Below are 11,799 nucleotides of genomic sequence, written 5' to 3'. Positions count from 1 at the left end.
TTTGTAGGCCTAGTGAGTTCTTTTTGTGATTTGTGTGAAGTTTTACTATCAGCCATTTTTGATAATAGTTTGTATCTGTAATAATTTACCTGGCATTCACTGAGTATTATCTGGTATCTCATTTTATCAGGGCTGACTTAGATAAATTTATTCTTGCTAATTTCGTGTTAATAGAGGCTATTGCAGTTAACCATATATTTAACCTGTTTTTTTTGCCATTACATTATCCTTATGAGTCCTGAATGTTTTATTGTTAGTTTGAGCATTAAACTTTCACTTGTAATTTTACCTAACTCTTTGTTTTGAACCTGGAACTTTACGGGACAGTAGTGATTTTTAGTATTCTCACTTAAAGTGTACATTATCTTTCTCTGTTCCGTAACATAAATTTGGCGACCTCTCATCAGGATATTCAGGATATTATCATAAGGATATTGTTTGATATTTTGTGACTGTGATATATTCATGATGGCTACTATTACTACACTTGATGAAGCCAAAGATTTTTTGTCAAATGTGCAAACAGTGTGTGATATAGAAAACAGAACAAAGAATGAACTTAAGCTTGTTGCTCAACAATTGGGAATTGCAGTTCACTCTCATCATTCTAAAGATCAAATTGTTGGCATGATTGATAAAAGCTTGTTTAATGTAACTCCTCCAAATGAGCAAACGCAGATTGAATTAGCTAAGTTACAGCTAGCTCTGCAGGAGGCTCGTGCTAAAGAAGCTGAATTTCAGGCAAATGCTAAGCAGGCTGAGTCTCAGGCTAAGGAGGCGGAATCTCAGGCTCGGATTCAGGAGGCACAGATACAGGCACAAGTTGAACTTGCTAGGATTCAGGCAGACCATGAGTATCGCATGAAACAAGGTGGAACTGGATCATCTTGCTCTGATGATTTTGATGTGGCTAAAAATGTTAAACTTGTCCCTCCTTTTAATGAATCTGATTTAACAAAGTATTTTCAGTTGTTTGAGAGGGTAGCTACAGGTTTTAATTGGCCTAAGGAGTATTGGCCAGTACTCCTTCAAACTGTTCTCACCGGTAAAGCTCAAGTAACTTATGCATCTTTGCCTCAGGATCAGTCTGATAATTATGATGTAGTTAAGAGCTTGATTCTTAAGGCCTATGAGCTTGTTCCTGAAGCCTATAGAGTAAAATTTAGGACAACTTACAAGCAAGATAAGCAATCCCATGTTGAGTATGCAAAAATCAAAGAAGATCTGTTAGAGCAGTGGTTAAATTCTAAGAATGTGGATTCTGATTTTGGTAAATTTAAGCAGATGATTTTGCTGGAGGATTTCAAAAGGTGTATTAGTAAAGATGTAAGCCTATATCTTGATGAGAAAAGAATAGATAATTTGTCTGATGCTGCAGTTTTAGCTGATGAATATGTTCTCACTCACAAGAGATATTTTAGAGGAAAAAGGAAAGCGGAGAGTAAGTACGTTGCCTCTACTCAGAGTACAGGTAACAGGAAAGAGAATAAGGATGATGTTTCTCAGGAAGTAAATACCAGCTTCACCTCTAGATTTCAGAAAAGTAAATGTACTTATTGTAGTAAGCTTGGTCATACTACGGAGAGATGTTTCAGGAGACAGCGTGATGTGAACAAAAAGGAGTCTTTAAATATTCAGTCAATTGGTCTAGTGTCCACTCTTGAGAGTTCCCAGAATTCTTTAACTGAGTTAACTGAACCTGCTTTGAGGGGTAACTTAAATTCTCATGATGGAGCTCCTCTTTTGAGCAGTAACGTGGGTGACACTCTCAAGAGTTCATGTGCTAATTTCCTGTCTGATGGTTTTGTCAGTCCTCTGGACAGTAATGACAGGAAATCAGTTCAAATATATCGTGATACAGGTGCTTGCCAATCCCTTATGCTGACCAGTGTTCTAGGCTCTAATGTTAATTCCTCTGATGAAACTGTGATCTTACAAGGTGTAGGGAATAATTACTTCTCTGTCCCTCTGTGCAGAGTGAATTTAGAGTCTGGTTTTGTTAATGGTTCTGTTATGGTTGGGTTGGTTGAGACACTCCCAATGTCAGGTGTAACTTTCTTACTTGGAAATGATATTGGTGGAAGTCAAGTGTGTCCAGCTCCTCAGTTGTCTAGTGAGCCAGTGGCTGTGTCCCTGGATTGTGATGTCCCTGATGTGTTCCCTGCATGTGCTGTCACTAGGGCTAAGTCTGAAGTTACTGGTGATTTAGAGGATAATGATGATGATGATGTTATCCTAGCTGACACTTTTCTTGCTAATTTGGACCACTCACCAGATGAGGCAATACCCCGTAGTGTTGATAATTTGTCTCGTCAAGAGTTGGTTGAGTTGCAGGTTGCTGACCCTGAGTTGAAAGGTCTAGCTAACTCTGCTTACAGTGAAGAAGAGTCAGCCGGTGCTTCTACTTGTTATTATGTAAAGTCAGGAGTACTTATGAGGAAGTGGAGACCCCCAACAGCATCAGCCGACTGTGAATGGGAGGTTGTACATCAAGTCGTCATCCCTCGTGTTTGTAGGCAGGATATCATTAGAGTGGCTCATGATTCCAGTTTGGCAGGACACCTTGGAGTGAGGAAGACTGTGGCACGCATTTTGAAACACTTCTACTGGCCAGGTATCTTCAGGGATGTTTCCTGGTATTGTAAGTCTTGTCACACCTGTCAAGTTGTGGGGAAGTGTAATCAGACCGAAAAGGTTGCACCTCTAGTTCCCATTCCTCCTTTTGAGGCGCCTTTCACCCGTGTGTTGGTGGATATTGTGGGCCCTCTTCCTAAGACTTCTTCAGGATTTTCTTATGTGTTGACCATGATTGATATGGCTACTCGTTATCCTGAAGCCATTCCACTTAGAAATATCTCAGCAAAGAACGTGGTTAAGGAAATGCTAGGGTTCTTCACAAAGTTTGGTCTGCCCAAGGAGGTACAGTCAGACCGGGGAAGTAATTTCATGTCAAACGTTTTCAAACAGTCTCTGAAAGAGTTGGGCATCACCCAGATCACGTCTTCAGCTTACCATCCCCAGACCCAAGGAGCGTTGGAGAGATATCATCAAACACTCAAATCGATGCTCAAGAAATACTGTTTGGAACATCAGAAAGACTGGGATAAAGGTCTTCCATTCGTTGTGTTTGCTGCAAGAGAATCTCCAAATGAATCACTGGGCTTCTCACCTTTTGAACTACTGTTTGGCCATGAAGTAAGAGGACCCCTTAAGCTACTCAAGGAATGCTGGCTGTCGGAGGAAGATGACGTCAACCTGCTGGAGTATGTGATGAATTTCAAAGAACGGCTGTCCACTGCTTTACAGCTGGCGAGAGAGAATTTAGGAGCTGCTCAGGAGAAGATGAAGACTTGGTATGATAAGAAGTCCAGGTTACGCCACTTTCAGCCAGGAGATCAGGTTTTGATTCTGCTACCAGTTCATGGGCAACCTCTTCAAGCCAAGTTTAGTGGTCCTTATTTCGTGGAGAAGAAACTCAGTGATGTCAACTATGTCATCGCCACACCAGATCGTAGAAAGAGCAAGCAACTATGTCACATCAACATGCTAAAGTTATATCACAGGCGGGACGAAAATAATCCAGTCTGCACTGTAGCTGTTCCACCCGAGTCTACAAGTGAAGTTCTCCCATGCAGCATGAGCCTGAGTGATAGTTTGGGGAAGAATCCTGATATCATGAATGATCTCCAGACTAAGCTTTCTCATCTACCTCCCAAGGAAAGGCAGGAGTTTTCGGCATTACTGCAGGAGTACCCGCAAGTGTTCCGTGCTACTCCAGGAAGAATCACTGTGTTGATGCATGATGTCGATGTTGGAGACGCAAAGCCAATTAAATTGCCTCCTTACCGTGTGAACCCAGTGAAAGTTCCTCTCATCCAGAAGGAGCTTGGCTACCTGTTGGACCACAAGATGATTGAGCCCTGTCAGAGCGAGTGGAGTTCTCCTGTCACTCTAGTCCCTAAGCCAGGTGGGTCACAGAGGCTTTGCATCGACTACAGACGTGTTAATCAGATAACCAAAACAGACACTTACCCTCTCCCTCGTGTGGAAGATTGCATAGACAAGATCGGAAAGGCTAGGTACATAAGTAAGTTTGATTTGTTAAAGGGATACTGGCAAGTACCTATGACTGAACGTGCTAGGGAGATCTCATTTTTTGTAACATTAGGAAAGACCTTTGCATGGTCTGTAATGCCATATACAGATTGTTTTAGAATAATAAGAAATTTCCTTTGTAAATTTCTTTTTTCTTTGTGGGGAGGTGTTACATAGCCTGTGATTTCATCATCCTTTGTGTAATTTTAACGCACAGTGTGCTGCATGTTTGATCACGAGCGTGTTCTGCCTCAGTCCCCCCCTTCTACCGTTATGGTAGAGTAAGTCGTCCTTTCTGTTATTCAGTGCGGGATTGTCGACCGTTTGTCCCCATCGCTTCATTTGCGCGTCCTTATTACAAGTTGTATCGGGCTCTCCTGGCTCCTGTATAATGAGCTCAGTCTCTGCATCATTGCCACTTAGATCTGCTCCTCATTTTGTTCACATCTCTGTCCTCCCCTGTACAGATATTATTATTGTGAGTGCTCAAGAAGTCTCCAACCATCTAGCAGCTGTGTGTAATTTGAGTATAACTGTTGTTGCATTTTTTCTTGTACTGTATAGCATAAGTTTAATTTGTAGGCCTAGTGAGTTCTTTTTGTGATTTGTGTGAAGTTTTACTATCAGCCATTTTTGATAATAGTTTGTATCTGTAATAATTTATCTGGCATTCACTGAGTATTATCTGGTATCTCATTTTATCAGGGCTGACTTAGATAAATTTACTCTTGCTAATTTCGTGTTAATAGAGGCTATTGCAGTTAACCATATATTTAACCTGTTTATTTGCCATTACATTATCTTTATGAGTCCTGAATGTTTTATTGTTAGTTTGTGCATTAAACTTTAACTTGTAATTTTACCTAACTCTTTTGTTTTGAACCTGGAACTTTACGGGACAGTAGTGACTCTTAGTATTCTCACTTAGAGTGTACGTTATCTTTCTCTGTTCCGTAACAATATATATATATATATATATATATATATATATATATATATATATATATATATATATATATATATATATATATATATATATATATATATATATATATATATATATATATATATATATATATATATATATATATATATATATAGATATATTTATATATTTATATCTTTCTATCTATCTATATATATCTATCTATATATATATATATATATATATATATATATATATATATATATATAATGTGGTTTATCAGGACAAGAAAACATTGTACGAGACTCAAGCACTACCTCCTCATGACAAAAAGAATTTTTTGGTTTTACATTACAATGCGAATTTTCAAAAAGCCCGTCTTTTTCAGAAAACCTTGCATGTTAAACTGTTTTCAGTAATATGTGTACAGTGTATATATATATATATATATATATATATATATATATATATATATATATATATATATATATATATATATATATATTGTCTGTTAAAGATTATACTTATTGAAGAAGGAAATCACATCAGAAATCAATATAAAATCGGTTACAGCATTTTGAAGGTAGGTGATCTTCACAAAGAACATGAAATTGACAGTTTAGCTGAGAATGATTCAACGTTATCTCATAGCCATGTTGGGATCGTTTATGTTGCAAAACTAGAAACCTAAAAATACTTACAATACCTGTTTGGGAGTTACAAAGGCTTTTGTTTGCTAAAATTAATGACTGTGTCGACGGCATTCGTATACAGTTTTTTTTAAAGCAGTGCTGTGATACTTCCATATTTTTAACAAGGACAGCGGGTAAAAAAATCGAGTAAGTTACCATCACGCTCATGCACCCTTCTAATTACAATCCAGGTAAAAGGAGGAAAAGAAGAAAACAAGACACCACTCATACCTAACACAAGAGAGCAGAGGCAAACGGGGCTACATGATAAATCCAGAGGCAAGGTTTATCCCCTTAATGTAGGTAAGTCGGACGAGAAAGCACCGGGTGCATTTCAGGATTAGGAACAGTTTTAGCTCGGAAATCATGACACAGGAGCACGGGTATGGTAGGGGGCTGGGTTAGAAGGATGGGCCAGGAGGAGCGTAGGTAGAGATTGAAGGGGTAGCAACAGGGAAGAAAGTGGGAAGAGGAGCAAAAAATGGAGGGCGAAGGAGTAGTGGGGGAAGAGTATGGGCAATATTTGGGGCAGCAGCAGGAGAAAGTGGGAATCCGGAGCAGGCAGAGGAGGAGGAGGAGGAGGAGGAGGAGGAGGAGGAGGAGGAGGAAAAGCAGAAGAATAAGAAGAAATAAGATGAGGTGAAAATAATGTCAGAAAGAGGAAGAGGAGATAGAAACCGGAGGAGGTGGAGGTAGGAGTTGGATGAATTGGAGGCAAGAACTGAAGAAGGAGAATCAGGTATGCATGGGAGAAAGAAGAGAAAAGAGTAGGAGGTATGAAGATAATAATGATGAAAATGATGACGAAAAGGAGGAGAAGGAGGAGGAGGAGGAGGAACAGAAGAGGGAGGGGTACGGGAATGGGTGGGCGAGATGGGGATGGTAAGGGAGGAAGGGTCTCAAGTAATCACATTATGAGTAACAGTATTTTCCCATCTCTCTCTTGTTGCCCTTTTTAATTTCGCAAGGGAAGTAAAATATTCAAGTTCATATCTTCCCCAGACTGTGTGGGCTGTCGCGGCAGAACGATATTTTTAGACCTCCTGGAAGCGCGTGTGGGAGGTATTAATGTAGCCTACAGTAATTGTTTTTTTAGTCTCACTGCTCATCTGAACGTGAAACCGGTTTAATCCAGGCTGAAGTTGTCCTTTGACGGTAATCTTCCCTTCGCCCTTTGGGGGACATGAAAGGAGTTGAAGGACGTCGTGTATTGAGGCATCCCACAGTCTGGATGAATTGGTGCCATCACGTGAAGGCGTCACTTTACTCTTCTGAAGGCAGTTTGTGATCTTTCCGCTTTCTTCCAGTTTCAAAACTGTTGAACTTTGTATGTACACGTTGGCCATCGCTACAAACATATAATATATTTGAAAAATCGCTACTGCACATAACCAGCGAGGTAGTTATAACATGTACGGACTGTATATATATATATATATATATATATATATATATATATATATATATATATATATATATATATATATATATATATATATATATATATATATATTTTATATATATATATATATATATATATATATATATATATATATATATATATATATGTATATATATATATATATATAAATATATATATATATATATATATATATATATATATATATATATATATATATATATATATAAAGAACCTTACAAATTCATGCAATTCTTCGTATGTCGAAATTTTTACAAAGAGCATTAAACCCATACTTTTAGGTGTGATACACAAACCTCCCAAGTTAGACAAGGAAAGTCATATAATTCTGTACGACGAAATAGAATCAGTAATAATATTAGAAAAAAAAAATACTGCGTTATTTGGGGGGGCTTTAATAATCCGAATATTGATGGGAAAAAATCGTGGCCACATAATGAAGGAAACATGTTATAATTGACAGACGTTGCATTTTTAAGTCAAGAAGTGAAGACACCGAAGCCTAGTAATGGTCTTCCTGACCTTGCCCTAGCAACACACAGTGATCTAATAAATTTATGTGATGGTGGAAATTTTAACAACAGCGATAATAATATCATTAGATTTGAAGTTTACATCAACTGTAAAATTAGTATAAACAGCCTGTTAGTTCCCAGCTTTAAAAAGGCTAACATCGATAATATGAGAAAGGAAATTTCCAGCACCAACTGGATTAAGTTACTAAAGGTGGATAACGTTGAAGAAATGTCGGAAATATTGACTAATAGACTGAAGTTTCTCGAACGAAAAAAATATACCGAGAATTACATGAGGAAATAATCTAATCAAGTAAACCGCCCTGGATGTTGAAGAATACTGACGATATCATTAGCCGCCGCAAGAGAAGAGCATATAAAATGTATAAACGTACAGGATATTACGATGACGATACCGAATATTTTAAACTACATCGACCATACGAGTATACGCAAATTATCTGAAAAACTAAACGAGACTAGAGGCGAGAACTTCCCGTGAAGCAAAATCAAACTCTAAATTATTTTTTCGTTGTGTGAGGAATAATAAAAATGCAAATGATAGCAAAGGATCCTCTAATCATCTCGGAAGCCGACCTCGTCCATGATAACCACATTTCACAGTGTTTTTAAGGAAGAAAACAGTGTAAACATTCCCATTCCTCAATTTGTTTCCTCTGGACCAGAAGGTGTTAAGTTATCTATCAGCGAAGCGACAGGTCACGAAGTGTTAAATTCCCTTCAGAAGTAGACTGAAATAAATCAACTGGGCCAGATCAGATATCTCTTCGCATACTGCATGAATCCTGTCGACATATTCAGTAAATGATTTACTAACTAATTAATAGAGGCTCGCTAATATATCACCGATCTCTAAAATGTCGATAGAAAGTCCGACACAATATACAGCCCAAGAACCCTACTCTCAGTGCTAGTCAAATTTTTAGAAAAAAAAAAAGTTAGTGAAAAAATTACCGTGATTCTTAAAAAGGATAATCTTTTCGTAATAATAGGTCATGCCTTACAAATCTGCTTCACATTCTTACGTGTACAACAACTGCAACGGAAAAATACCGTCAATGTCTTATGCCCAGATTTGCAGAAGACATTTAATAAGGTCCCCCATCTAAGAATACTAGAAAAACAAAAAGCCCACGGCCTCTCTAGCAAATTATGTTCATGGATTGGTGATTGTTTAACGAATAGAAGTAGCGTGTTGTGATAAATGACAATCGTCAAACTGGCTACAAAGTAACAAGCGGAGTTCCTCAAGGGTCAGCTCTGGGATCAGTTCTTTTCACCATTTATATCAATAATCTAGAAAATGGACTCACTTCCTACGTAGCGAAATTTGCAAATGACACGAAAATTGGAGGTAAAGTATTTTGAAAAGCACACTGAGTCTATAAAAAATGACCAGGATAAGTTAATAAGTTGATGTGAAAATTGGCAGGTAAAATTGTATTTAGATAAGTGTAAGGTACTGCACAGAGGCGATAAAAACGTTAAATACGATTATCGCATGTTCCCCACTGACGGAAGAAAAGGACGAGAAGGATCTTGAAGTCACTATCAGTAAAGATCTCTAAAACTCTAAACAATGAATTGTAGCCTGTAACAGAGCACACATAATTCTCGGCTTCATCGCAAGTATCTTTGATCATAAAAAACCTGATGTAATTACTAAGCTTTTTACGTCGTTAGTCAGACCACACCTTGAATACTGTGCACAGCAGTGGTCCTTGAATCATATTATGGACAAAGACAGGCTCGAGAGACTGCAGGGCAGAGCCAAAAATATGATCCCATCGCTGCGAAATTTACCTATGAAGAGCATCTAAAGGAATTAAATACGTTTTCTCTGAAAAAGCGGTGACTCATAGGAGATGTAATACAAGTATAATAACCTTTTAACAAATCTGAGGATGTTAGATATAATTTGTTCGAAATATAGAATGACACTGTGACAATGTGACTCAAAAGCAAGAGATGCAACAATAATGTAAGGAAAAACTGCTTCAGTAATTGCATACTGAAAAAAAATGGAGTAGGCTACCTGCATCAAGAGTTAGTGCAAAAACTAGTACGTTTAAAATTCGGCAAGGCAAATATCTTGAGTCTATAAGCTATAACTAACTTAGTGTTGATTGTTTCCAGGTTGAATTGATGCCGACGATTGAGAGACATTTCTTTAATAAGGAGGACATTCGGCGTATGTATTTTACTTTTCTTTAACAGATATGTAGAACATATATAACATAATGCATAGTCATTTCTCTTCTGCCTCTCTTATAAAATTTCCATGCTTCTTCTTTTCCATAAGCATGTTTTTTTTTTTTTTTCCTGTCGGTTTAGCGGGATAGTGTGGTGGGTGGCGGAGAACCTTCCTCTCTTCTTTCGCTTTATCATACACGTTGGTTAGAGCTTAGCAAAATTAGACCTTTTTCCAGCAGATGACAACATCATGGGAAAACAGAACTCCTGTTATCTTTCCTTCTTACGTACTCCTGCGTACTCCTTTCCTCGATAAGGTGCCTAGTAGGGACAATTACGGCAGAGGGGGAGGGGAGAAGGTTAAAACTAGTTAAAACAAATCATAGACCATAATGCACAATAATATTATAAATTTTTTCGCGATGTCCCGTTCCAAAGCACAAGAAGTTATGGTTATGTGAACCACTATACGTCTTGCAATACCCTTCATCCAGGAGATTATGCATCATCTTCAAAATAATAGCAAGAAAAATGGAAGATCCCAAATACCTTCCGACGAGTAAAGAAGACTAACACTGCACCTTAAAAAAAAAATGTTTGGCAGTCAACAAAATCTTTTTGTAGATTTACTGAAAGCCATGAATTAAAACGCATACTATTGTAAAAATATTATAAGCCAGTCTTTTTCTATTTATGCAAGGAAGAAGGAAAGACAGCCTAGAAACCGACAAGATTATTCCCTCCAAGGAAGAAAAATATAACTGAGTCAGAATTAAGATAGTTTGCTGGTTCCTTGAAAGTAGTGATAAGAAACAGGGACGTGAGCATGGAAGTGAAAAGTTACTATATGACAGTATTGTGATACCAACTATAACGTATGGAAGTGAAGCTTGGACCTTGTTGGAGGGACACAAGTCAAGAGTGAGAGCTGTGGAAATGAGTTACTTGAGAGGAGCATGTGGAGTCACATGGAGAGAGAGATTGACAAATGAGGAAGTGAAGGATCGTCGTGATGTGGATGTAGATGTTATAGGAAGCGTTAGGAGAAACAGAATGAGGTGGTTTGACCATGAGGAGAGGATGGAGAGCGAGAGACTAACGAGGAGAGTGTATGTAAGTGAGGTGGATGGGGGGAGAGTGAGGGGGAGGCCAAGGATGAGATGGAGGGATGGAGTGGAGAGGTATATAAGAGAGGGGTGTGTGAGCTGGGAGCAGGGCAGTGAAATGGCGGGGGACAGGGCGACATGGAGACGATTTGTTTGTAGCTACCTCTTACGGGATTAAGGCGTCTGGCAATAGATAGACAGATAGAAAACTAAGATCTGTTCATTTCGAGGCGCCAGGACACAGTATGGTAAATGACTAAAGGTCACAGCCAGATGGAAATACTGACAAAATAAGATTGCTCCAGAGTTGACCTGTGGCATTAGGCATCATAGAATTAGACAGAAAAGAGATGATAGTTTGTTCACCCGCCGAAACGGAGAAGGAATGCGAGCAGACATTTCAGAACAGCAATGTCCGCTGCAATAAGGACAGAAAAGAGATAAAGCTTCCATAGTTCTGCGAAGTGATAGGTTGAAGGGAAGCCACTAAAAGGACGAGAGTTAATGAGACGAAAAAACAAAAAACAAAAAAGTTGACTCCACACTGTTGAGAAGAGCTGTATAAGGGGACACCCCCTCCCACATCCTACACATGTATTTGAGAGTTGTATTTGACATAGGGGCTAATAAAACCTCTGCATAAAGTCAACAGTTGTGCCGGGGGTAAAGAAGGTGCAGAGTCGGCTTTGCTCTCATAATCTCTTGGAGGCAGATTATCCGAGAGGGGTAACATAATCTTTCAAAGATAAATCCCGAGAGAATAAAGCCACAAGTATGTTAGATGATGCAGGACTCAGTTGTATATTCTAAA

This window comes from Coenobita brevimanus, chromosome 30, assembly GCF_032717465.1.
Source record: "Coenobita brevimanus isolate Jiangsu-jjx chromosome 30, ASM3271746v2, whole genome shotgun sequence".
Classification (NCBI taxonomy): Eukaryota; Metazoa; Arthropoda; class Malacostraca; order Decapoda; family Coenobitidae; genus Coenobita; species Coenobita brevimanus.
This window is presented reverse-complemented; position numbering follows the sequence as displayed.